The 12,040-nt window shown below is 54.0% G+C and overlaps 1 long non-coding RNA gene across 1 annotated transcript in view; it reads right to left on the bottom strand.

The window, feature by feature from the left end:
• LOC145529708 (uncharacterized) overlaps nt 1-2,009 on the bottom strand; it is a 221,810-nt gene extending 219,801 nt beyond the window's left edge. The window contains exon 1 of the long non-coding RNA XR_014071297.1: nt 1,841-2,009. This is a non-coding gene — a long non-coding RNA (uncharacterized LOC145529708). The remainder of the gene's footprint in view (nt 1-1,840) is intronic.
• Nucleotides 2,010-12,040: the final 10,031 nt, after the last annotated feature.

Here is a 12,040-nt window from a genome sequence, read left to right as displayed (position 1 = left end):
AATCAATGACTCTCAGTGAGATGACTGAAGGAGTTTTTTTCGGACTCTCCACCTACTGTAAGACTCCATTGGAGAGTTCTCATTTTTATGTCATTTGAACTAGCCTTTGATAGCTGAAAGGACGGTGTACGTCCTTTCAAGATATCATGTGCCAAACGAAGCCCTTTTGGCAAATGCCATCATTATCTCCAGGCAGGCATTGCTGTTTGAAGGGTGACATCTCAGCCAGAAGGCAGAGGCTGAGCTCCTCTTGTTGCACCAGCTCCCAAAAGAAGCCAAGAAAGGGAGCTGGAACAACAAACCACCCCAACGCCCAGGAAAGCGTTCTTCACGACAGAAGGCTAGCAAATGACCCAACAACCTTGTGGCCCAGAACCCCTCTAGAAAAATCACTGTTCCATACAAAAGAGAAACACATGGGAAGTTCCAAGGAGAGGCAATGCCCATGGCCAGTGTACTTTAGAGACGGCCTGACCGCTCCGGGGAAGACACGCACCGACGGAACCCCTTGGGAAACAGCAGTGAGAGTCCTCACCGTCGTAAGGGTTTCCTCTGGGGACAACCTGCCCTGGGCACCACATGAGGGAGCAGACCGGCTTCTCTTCCTCTGCCCCCACACCACTCACTCATGAAGGCAGCTCAGGTGTTCTCATGCCCTGCCTGCCTGCCTGCCTGCCTGGCTCATCCGTGAGCTGTGACCACCTCCAGGGCAGGACTCCACCTTCTCCTCTCTGTGTACCGTGAATCTGCACACAGTGGGCTTTCAGAACCTTAGGAGACTTGAGCCATTCCCACTCGAGCCAGAACCCTCCCCAGGAAGGAAAACAGCTGTGGAGTCATTTTGGCCCCAGCACTGGTTCCCAAACCCTGGCGGCTCCTACAGCCTCTACGGTGTGAAGAGGGAGGTCCCTTTTGACAGAGCTTTCCGGCTGTCAGATCGAAGCTGTTGTTTCACTGTCAGCTGTGTCTCTGCCGTTGCAGCCAGGTGGGCCACGCTGCTCCAAAGGAGCTCACAAGCTGAGTTGCAAGGGAGGTATTGAGAGGACAGGGATGGCTACAACGTGCTGCAAACTGAGTGAGGGTCCCCACAATCCTCAGCAAAGGTCTGTGGTGTGCAAGTGGGGAGTAGAGGGCCCCCAAGTTCCAAAGGAAGGGAGGTACTCGGGAGATAAAGCCCTTGGCTGCTGTGGTAGCAGCTGCAGATGGCAGCTCGTCCACAGTGCACTTCGAATGAGGTCATATGAGCGGGACTCTGGAAATGGCTCCGAAATCCAGAGAAAGGGGTCAGGGTATGTGGGAATCCGGCGGGGGTGGGGGGTGGATGAAGGAAGGTGTCCTTCCTCTCTCCAGTGCAATTTGGTTTGGTGAGTCTCAAAGCTACCAGATGGCACTTCCCAAGTCAGGCCCCCGCAGGAATCAGGGTGGGCTGCGTGCCTCGGCCCCTGCCACAGGGACAAGCCACACCAGTGGCCTCCCTGAGCTCAAATGGCCGGATCTGGGGGTTCCGTCTGGGTGCACACCTCCTTGCTGTGGCCAAGTTCCCCCCTTCTCTGAGCACCAGCTTCATCATCCTCTCGAATGAGGACATCGATTGCTACCTTGGCACGTTACTCTCTTCATCCTGTGAAGACTCATTAGGCTTATCCTACAATTACTAGCTGGCCCGAAAGATATCTCCTGAATCCAGATTAAGCTGGAGTCTCCCAGGCTCATCTGGCATGTCTTCCCTGAAGTCTGCCAAAACCCACACCCTTGCATTTCCAGGGACTCCCCTTAGCCGGCTGGGCAGAAAACCCAGCATGGTTCAAACAAGCTGACAGACAAGCGGGAGAGGACTCACGGGCAGACGGCCTCCGTCAGGTCTCGGGTGGAGCTCTGGGACCACAGCAGCAACGGGCCATCCCAGCCCCTGGGCTCAGCAGCGCCCTCATTCTCAGGCCGGCGGCTCTGCCCTGAGGGGAGCAGGAAGGTCACCAACTGCCGCAGGCGGACCTCAAGCCCCTCCTACTGCTGGAGCCTGACCTCCCCCGGCCCCACCCCTTCCCCTACCCCAGCAGGACGAGAGCTCGTCTTCCCCTGGCTTCCAACGTGAGGCCCGGCCCTGGGCCCCGATTGGGCACTGCCCCAGTCCGGAGCCAATCACAGTGGCCAGGGAGGTGGAACGCACCGATTGGCCAGGGCCAGGTCATGTGACCATGCTCCCCAGGAAACTCAAATATTACCAAGATTCCCTAACAAACCAATGAACAAAATTATCCAGTAAAGGCAAACCGTACTTTTTAATGAGGCCGATGTCACAGAAAAAAAAAAAAAAGCTTCACAATGAACTGCTCAAGGAAGCTACTAAATAAACTTTCAGAAAAGTTAAGTAGTTTTTTTTTTTTTTTTTTAATAGGGTGATGGAGAGCTATACCTTTCCCATCTATGTGAATTTAGGTTTAAACTAGATTTCCCTTGGCTATTATATACCACAAAAAAACCCCACATCACCCCCTTTCACTCCCCCCACCCCCCAAAAGTGTTTTAGTCTATTGAGTTTTTGTGTCCTCAGTTGTGTCTGATTCGCGGCAACTCACGAACTCTACACAGCCAGGCTCTTCCGTCCATGGAATTCAGGGCAATTTTTTTCTGTCACAGTAAATGCCCACCCTGGGTGATCCAAAGGCAAGGGCTCAGAGGCTCCTGAGAGTCTAACTCCTTTCAGCCGAGCACAGAGCTGGCTCCTCACTGGGATGCCTGTGGCCTGGGGCTCCCAGAGGGGAGAGCAGCACTCGCCCCACCGTGTGGTCACTGCTGGAAGTGCAGGCTGCTCCTCACTCCCCCTTGACAGTGTCCCTGAGGGCAGAACAGTGGGAATCTACTCAAGGTGGAAATGCAAACTCCCATGCAACCAAACTTCCCACAAGGTCTCCAAAACCACTCAGGAACAGGGAATTGGAAACTGCAGGGCATGACATGAATGGAGATGGAGACTTGACACCTTACACCGAGTTCACTTCCAGTTATCCCTAGACAAAGTTTCCATGAAAACTTGTCACAAATCTAGAAGAACAATGAGCAGAAACCGGACACGTGCTTTGAGTCTTCACACACAAAACTAAAAGGCAGTCCACAAAACAACCCAGAGAATACAGTGGACTTTGCAAAATCAAAGATATCTACTGTGGGAAAGACCTCATTACAAAAGCAAAAGACAGGTCATACATCGCGAGACGAATGAGTGGAAACACAAAGCTTCTCAAGGATGTGTCTCCAAACAGACAAAGAACACCAACACAACAAGCCTGTGAAAACTAGGGAAAGGTCTGAAGGGACACCAGACTGAGGAAGACACACACAGAGTATCCCGGATGATGTCCAGCATGGAGGGCCTGAAGAAACAACAGTCTAGTTGCACTCCCTCAGGCCTGTGTGACCCTGGATGAGGCCTCTGTTTCCCGGTGGCTCTGAGAGATGGACAGGGAGGAAGGGGAAGAGAAATCACTTGCATTTCTAATACTCACAGCAAAGTCTTCCAATGAGAAGGGAATTATCACCCCCACTGACAATGCCATGCACTGAAGTGATACCCACGAGTCCATCTAACCCAGAAGGGAAGGAAGGACCTGTTCTCACAAAACGGCGAGAGATGGAAGAAGGAAGATCAAGCCCACACCAATCACTGGAAAGAGAAGCTGTGCTCAGGGCTTGAAAGAATTCCTATTGGGAAAATGATGTCACAGCCCCACAAGGCAATCCACAGCTTGGATGCTATTCCTCCCAAAATGCCAATGCATTGTCGCACCGAAAAAGAACTGCAAAAGGGGTTACGGAAACAGAAAAGAGCCTAAATTGTCAATACAATCTGACGAAAAAGCCCCGATACGGACATCCAAGGTTGTGTGAAAGGAAATTAGACGACCAAACTAGGATCCTCAGGAGCGTATCGGAGAAGGCGATGGCGACCCACGCCAGTACTCTTGCCTGGAAAATGCCCTGGACGGAGGAGCCTGGTAGGCTGCAGGCCATGGGGTCGCGCAGAGTCAGACACGACTGAAGTGACTTAGCCGCAGCGGCAGCAGCAGGACAGTATGCTATTGGGAATACAACAACACACACAGATCCAGATCGATGGAATAAAGTTGAGGGTCCAGAAACAAACCCCGGCATCCATGGTCAACTCATCTCTGACACAGAAGGGGAGAATATCCAAATGGGAACAAGAAAGCCTCTTCAATAAATGGCCATGGGAAAACCAGACAGCTACATCTGAAGAACGCTATTGGTTTTGATCTCACACCACCTCAATATCGGGGAAAAACCTCACCCTAAAGACTGATGTCATGAGATAGCTAGAAAGAAGCGTAGGTCAAAGGCTCCTTAACATCAGAGTCTCCTTGCCATTTGCTGGGCGGAGGTAGAAATGGGTCTCTTCAAGTAAGGGAAAGAGGGAAACGAAGTACACCAATGGGTTTCCATCCAATGGAACCTCTTCACAACAGAGAAGCTAAGCATTCACAGATGCAAAAGATAGGAAACGGAACATGAGAGACTCCTTGCAAGTGGTGTATCTGAGAAGGGGTTCATATGGAAAGAGACGAAGAATGCACAGCACTCAGATTCCAAGAAACACCACCACCACCCTTGACCCTTCCCCCATGACCAACTCCGACCTAAAGCCTTTCTCTCCCTCTAACCCATCCCTAAAACATAACCCTCATCTAATCATATACATGTGCATTCCTAGCATCCATCCATCCACACACGAGAGAGAAAGAGGAAGACACAGACTGAATCGAGAAAGGAAAAGAGAGGGACACAGCCAGAGAGAGACACGGAACCAAAGAGAGGAAAGGAGTCGATGGTCCAGACTTTTCATCAATCTGTCTCGAAGGTAGAAGCAATGACAGCGCCCATCCACCCCAGAAGGGGGAAAAGGACGGAAGGTTTGGAGAGGAAAAGACAAGAACGCAGGGAGCCATTAGAAGCTCAGCCACCCGCAGAAGCCGAGCTGGGACACTTGAACAGAATCTCAATGGAAACAGAGGACCAGAAAGTTGGCTACTCTTTTCTATAAGAGAGGGAGACCTTCGAGTCTTCCTTTCGGGCCTCCAACTTGGATGTGGGGTCTCAAAACAGTCAGGAGGGGCAGTGCCTTTTCCTGGGTACCACGGCGCATCCAGGCCTCGTTCTGCCCCATTCTGTGCTGTGTCAGCCCTGGATGGAGTCTTTCTTTCTGAAGTCTCAGCGCACAAGCTCCACGTGATATCGGCCCCAGGTGGAGAGGCATGGAGCTGCTCGTAGGCCGACAGACCTAGGAAACAGATGGGAGAATGACCCCCACTCTGCAGATGGAGAGACTGGGGAAACCCTGAGGGGCATATGCTTGTCCAGGGCCACACCACTTATGAGAAGAAGGAGCCTGGTCTGAGAGCAGCGGGGTCCTCGGAGCTCAGGCCCTGGCTGCACCCAGGCCTCCCCAGGGCTGTGGGCTGGGCTGTGTGGCTGTCAATGTGCCTGCACATGGCCTAAGGGGGGTGGTCGAGCAGTCAGAAACCCAGAGATTCCCTTGGGAAGTTTTGGGGAAGGGACCTCAGCACGAACCCCAGGAAATGATGTCACCTGCCGGCAACAGAACCCAACAGAACCCGCAACCCGGGTATCCAGGCCTCCAGAGCGGAGAGGAGCCCCCAGCCAGATCTCTTGCTGCCAGGATGTTCTGCTGTTTGCCCCTGCCCAGAGGCCGGGGCCTCAGGAGAGCTCACAGGCAGTGTGCGTGGGCACCCTGTTGACGTTGGCTCAGGGCACCCCCGAGAGGCCTCTGGCCCTCTGCCCGGAGAAACAGAAAGGTAACACGGGGAGCCCCAGGCCGGGCCAGGCCACCTCTCCCATGCCACCCGGAAACACCGGGTCCTTTGCCTGTGTGTGTGGATGCGGGTTTCTCGGGGTGTGTCTCCCTCAAGGAAGCCCAGGCGGATGTGGGGTCAGAAGCCTGCGGACAAGTTGTGTCCACACCCCAGGGGAGATCAGGCTGGCTGGGATGGGAACAGTGGGGGCAGGGCCGGCCGCCCAGGCTGACCTCACACCCTCAGATGGGTCTCTTTCCTCCCGGGTGGGGATCAGAGCAGACACACGTCTCTGACCCTTCTGGGAAGAGAAGTTCGAGCAGGCAGAAGCAGCGGCTCCACTGGCCAGGCCCAGCTCGGAAAACTCCCAGCACGGCTGGCTGACGGTCACTGTCGTTGCAGAGCTTCCCACGTGATGAGGCCGAGGACGGGGACACCCCGTCCACCTCCCGGAGGGAGGGGTCGGAGCACCAACCCCCCGCCCGTGAGGCCCAGTGCAGGCTCCAGGTGAGCGTGCCCACGGAGGCATCAGCCCCACCGGGGGCGAAGCGGAGGCGGGGAAGGCCTGCTGCCGAGACACCGCCCAGGATACACCCGGCGGCCCAGTCTGAGGCTGCCACGGAGCTCAGCACACCCGGCTCCGACCCAGAGTCCCGAGAACCCCGGCCTCTGAGGCAGCAGGAGGACCTGGAGCCCAGCACGCCAGAGCACAGAGGTAAGGACGCTGGGGCTGGTGCACGGGAGTGTGTGGGGAGGGGGTGCTGAGCTACACAGGGACGAGTCCCCGAAAGATGCTGCTGGGCCTGCAGCAAGCGCTGGCCTCACACCCCCACCCCCATCTTGCACACTTCAGTCCCAAAAGACATCCAACCCTGGGTATTCTTTCGGAATCTCTTGGAAGCTTTCTGTCCCGGGATACGCACATGCCAAGGCTGGTCTGTGGGCAAACTTTGCTTCTCCCCCAGCTCTCGCACTGGCCTCCAACTGGAAACAGGCTCCACTTCCCAGACCTGTGCCTACAGAGGTGGTGGCTCCAGGTGCAGGACCCAGGGATCCACCGAGGGCAGATGGAGAACCGAGCCTTGCCCTCGCAGAGACACCAGGCCAGCTGGGTACTGGCCAGCACACCGGGCAGATCGGATTTCCGTGCCTGCAGGACCCCCAGCCCCAGGCACTGATGTCCCACCCCCTCAGCCAGAACCTCCACCTCCACGTGCACCTGTACCTGCTCGGGCTTTGGCAGGAGAACCCGAGGCAGAGGAGGAGTCACCGCCTCGGCAGGGAGAGCCTGCCCTGGCTCCCGCGCAACACCCAGACGCCGACGATGACTCACCCGCCCCTGCAGGAAGAACGAGCCCCCGCTCTGGACAGAGACCCAGAGCCCTTGCCGGAAACACCATGTCCAGGGGAGCGGTCGGCTCTGCAGCGTCCATCCCTGTCTGCTCACCGTGGACGCCGGCAACTCGGTCTGCCCCCAGGGGACATGGAGTTCCTTTCCCCTGAGCTGCTTTGCATTTGGTTTGTTTCCACCTTTCTGGTGATGTTTTACTTTTTGTATGGTTTCGTCTATTTTTGTTGGTTAAGTTGGGATTAGTAAACTTTTTCATCATTGTTGCAATTTGGGACACTGTTGTGTAACTCTGGTGATACTGTGTTACCATCACCACTCTGTAGTTTCAGACCCGTTCGATCTTTATGCCCCACCCGCCAACAAAGCCTGGGTTCAAGGCAAGCAGGCCCTGTTCATCCCTCCCCCCGATCCTGACCACAATTTCATCTTTTCTTTCTGCATTCCTTCCTATATTCTTGGTGTCCCCAATCAATGACTCTCAGTGAGATGACTGAAGGAGTTTTTTTCGGACTCTCCACCTACTGTAAGACTCCATTGGAGAGTTCTCATTTTTATGTCATTTGAACTAGCCTTTGATAGCTGAAAGGACGGTGTACGTCCTTTCAAGATATCATGTGCCAAACGAAGCCCTTTTGGCAAATGCCATCATTATCTCCAGGCAGGCATTGCTGTTTGAAGGGTGACATCTCAGCCAGAAGGCAGAGGCTGAGCTCCTCTTGTTGCACCAGCTCCCAAAAGAAGCCAAGAAAGGGAGCTGGAACAACAAACCACCCCAACACCCAGGAAAGCGTTCTTCACGACAGAAGGCTAGCAAATGACCCAACAACCTTGTGGCCCAGAACCCCTCTAGAAAAATCACTGTTCCATACAAAAGAGAAACACATGGGAAGTTCCAAGGAGAGGCAATGCCCATGGCCAGTGTACTTTAGAGACGGCCTGACCGCTCCGGGGAAGACACGCACCGACGGAACCCCTTGGGAAACAGCAGTGAGAGTCCTCACCGTCGTAAGGGTTTCCTCTGGGGACAACCTGCCCTGGGCACCACATGAGGGAGCAGACCGGCTTCTCTTCCTCTGCCCCCACACCACTCACTCATGAAGGCAGCCCAGGTGTTCTCATGCCCTGCCTGCCTGCCTGCCTGCCTGGCTCATCCGTGAGCTGTGACCACCTCCAGGGCAGGACTCCACCTTCTCCTCTCTGTGTACCGTGAATCTGCACACAGTGGGCTTTCAGAACCTTAGGAGACTTGAGCCATTCCCACTCGAGCCAGAACCCTCCCCAGGAAGGAAAACAGCTGTGGAGTCATTTTGGCCCCAGCACTGGTTCCCAAACCCTGGCGGCTCCTACAGCCTCTACGGTGTGAAGAGGGAGGTCCCTTTTGACAGAGCTTTCCGGCTGTCAGATCGAAGCTGTTGTTTCACTGTCAGCTGTGTCTCTGCCGTTGCAGCCAGGTGGGCCACGCTGCTCCAAAGGAGCTCACAAGCTGAGTTGCAAGGGAGGTATTGAGAGGACAGGGATGGCTACAACGTGCTGCAAACTGAGTGAGGGTCCCCACAATCCTCAGCAAAGGTCTGTGGTGTGCAAGTGGGGAGTAGAGGGCCCCCAAGTTCCAAAGGAAGGGAGGTACTCGGGAGATAAAGCCCTTGGCTGCTGTGGTAGCAGCTGCAGATGGCAGCTCGTCCACAGTGCACTTCGAATGAGGTCATATGAGCGGGACTCTGGAAATGGCTCCGAAATCCAGAGAAAGGGGTCAGGGTATGTGGGAATCCGACGGGGGTGGGGGGTGGATGAAGGAAGGTGTCCTTCCTCTCTCCAGTGCAATTTGGTTTGGTGAGTCTCAAAGCTACCAGATGGCACTTCCCAAGTCAGGCCCCCGCAGGAATCAGGGTGGGCTGCGTGCCTCGGCCCCTGCCACAGGGACAAGCCACACCAGTGGCCTCCCTGAGCTCAAATGGCCGGATCTGGGGGTTCCGTCTGGGTGCACACCTCCTTGCTGTGGCCAAGTTCCCCCCTTCTCTGAGCACCAGCTTCATCATCCTCTCGAATGAGGACATCGATTGCTACCTTGGCACGTTACTCTCTTCATCCTGTGAAGACTCATTAGGCTTATCCTACAATTACTAGCTGGCCCGAAGAGATATCTCCTGAATCCAGATTAAGCTGGAGTCTCCCAGGCTCATCTGGCATGTCTTCCCTGAAGTCTGCCAAAACCCACACCCTTGCATTTCCAGGGACTCCCCTTAGCCGGCTGGGCAGAAAACCCAGCATGGTTCAAACAAGCTGACAGACAAGCGGGAGAGGACTCACGGGCAGACGGCCTCCGTCAGGTCTCGGGTGGAGCTCTGGGACCACAGCAGCAACGGGCCATCCCAGCCCCTGGGCTCAGCAGCGCCCTCATTCTCAGGCCGGCGGCTCTGCCCTGAGGGGAGCAGGAAGGTCACCAACTGCCGCAGGCGGACCTCAAGCCCCTCCCACTGCTGGAGCCTGACCTCCCCCGGCCCCACCCCTTCCCCTACCCCAGCAGGACGAGAGCTCGTCTTCCCCTGGCTTCCAACGTGAGGCCCGGCCCTGGGCCCCGATTGGGCACTGCCCCAGTCCGGAGCCAATCACAGTGGCCAGGGAGGTGGAACGCACCGATTGGCCAGGGCCAGGTCATGTGACCATGCTCCCCAGGAAACTCAAATATTACCAAGATTCCCTAACAAACCAATGAACAAAATTATCCAGTAAAGGCAAACCGTACTTTTTAATGAGGCCGATGTCACAGAAAAAAAAAAAAAAAGCTTCACAATGAACTGCTCAAGGAAGCTACTAAATAAACTTTCAGAAAAGTTAAGTAGTTGTTTTTTTTTTTTTAATAGGGTGACGGAGAGCTATACCTTTCCCATCTATGTGAATTTAGGTTTAAACTAGATTTCCCTTGGCTATTATATACCACAAAAAAACCCCACATCACCCCCTTTCACTCCCCCCACCCCCCAAAAGTGTTTTAGTCTATTGAGTTTTTGTGTCCTCAGTTGTGTCTGATTCACGGCAACTCACGAACTCTACACAGCCAGGCTCTTCCGTCCATGGAATTCAGGGCAATTTTTTTCTGTCACAGTAAATGCCCACCCTGGGTGATCCAAAGGCAAGGGCTCAGAGGCTCCTGAGAGTCTAACTCCTTTCAGCCGAGCACAGAGCTGGCTCCTCACTGGGATGCCTGTGGCCTGGGGCTCCCAGAGGGGAGAGCAGCACTCGCCCCACCGTGTGGTCACTGCTGGAAGTGCAGGCTGCTCCTCACTCCCCCTTGACAGTGTCCCTGAGGGCAGAACAGTGGGAATCTACTCAAGGTGGAAATGCAAACTCCCATGCAACCAAACTTCCCACAAGGTCTCCAAAACCACTCAGGAACAGGGAATTGGAAACCGCAGGGCATGACATGAATGGAGATGGAGACTTGACACCTTACACCGAGTTCACTTCCAGTTATCCCTAGACAAAGTTTCCATGAAAACTTGTCACAAATCTAGAAGAACAATGAGCAGAAACCGGACACGTGCTTTGAGTCTTCACACACAAAACTAAAAGGCAGTCCACAAAACAACCCAGAGAATACAGTGGACTTTGCAAAATCAAAGATATCTACTGTGGGAAAGACCTCATTACAAAAGCAAAAGACAGGTCATACATCGCGAGACGAATGAGTGGAAACACAAAGCTTCTCAAGGATGTGTCTCCAAACAGACAAAGAACACCAACACAACAAGCCTGTGAAAACTAGGGAAAGGTCTGAAGGGACACCAGACTGAGGAAGACACACACAGAGTATCCCGGATGATGTCCAGCACGGAGGGCCTGAAGAAACAACAGTCTAGTTGCACTCCCTCAGGCCTGTGTGACCCTGGATGAGGCCTCTGTTTCCCGGTGGCTCTGAGAGATGGACAGGGAGGAAGGGGAAGAGAAATCACTTGCATTTCTAATACTCACAGCAAAGTCTTCCAATGAGAAGGGAATTATCACCCCCACTGACAATGCCATGCACTGAAGTGATACCCACGAGTCCATCTAACCCAGAAGGGAAGGAAGGACCTGTTCTCACAAAACGGCGAGAGATGGAAGAAGGAAGATCAAGCCCACACCAATCACTGGAAAGAGAAGCTGTGCTCAGGGCTTGAAAGAATTCCTATTGGGAAAATGATGTCACAGCCCCACAAGGCAATCCACAGCTTGGATGCTATTCCTCCCAAAATGCCAATGCATTGTCGCACCGAACAAAGAATTGCAAAAGCGGTTACGGAAACAGAAAAGAGCCTAAATTGTCAATACAATCCGACGAAAAAGCCCCGATACGGACATCCAAGGTTGTGTGAAAGGAAATTAGATGACCAAACTAGGATCCTCAGGAGCGTGTCTAAGAAGGCGATGGCGACCCACGCCAGTACTCTTGCCTGGAAAATGCCCTGGACGGAGGAGCCTGGTAGGCTGCAGGCCATGGGGTCGCGCAGAGTCAGACACGACTGAAGTGACTTAGCCGCAGCGGCAGCAGCAGGACAGTATGCTATTGGGAATACAACAACACACACAGATCCAGATCGATGGAATAAAGTTGAGGGTCCAGAAACAAACCCCGGCATCCATGGTCAACTCATCTCTGACACAGAAGGGGAGAATATCCAAATGGGAACAAGAAAGCCTCTTCAATAAATGGCCATGGGAAAACCAGACAGCTACATCTGAAGAACGCTATTGGTTTTGATCTCACACCACCTCAATATCGGGGAAAAACCTCACCCTAAAGACTGATGTCATGAGATAGCTAGAAAGAAGCGTAGGTCAAAGGCTCCTTAACATCAGAGTCTCCTTGCCATTTGCTGGGCGGAGG

This window comes from Giraffa tippelskirchi, chromosome 12, assembly GCF_054371585.1.
Source record: "Giraffa tippelskirchi isolate mGirTip1 chromosome 12, T2T-mGirTip1v1.2.pri, whole genome shotgun sequence".
Taxonomy (NCBI): Eukaryota; Metazoa; Chordata; class Mammalia; order Artiodactyla; family Giraffidae; genus Giraffa; species Giraffa tippelskirchi.
The sequence above is the reverse complement of the archived record's forward strand: the minus strand, read 5'-3'. Positions and strand labels throughout refer to the sequence as shown.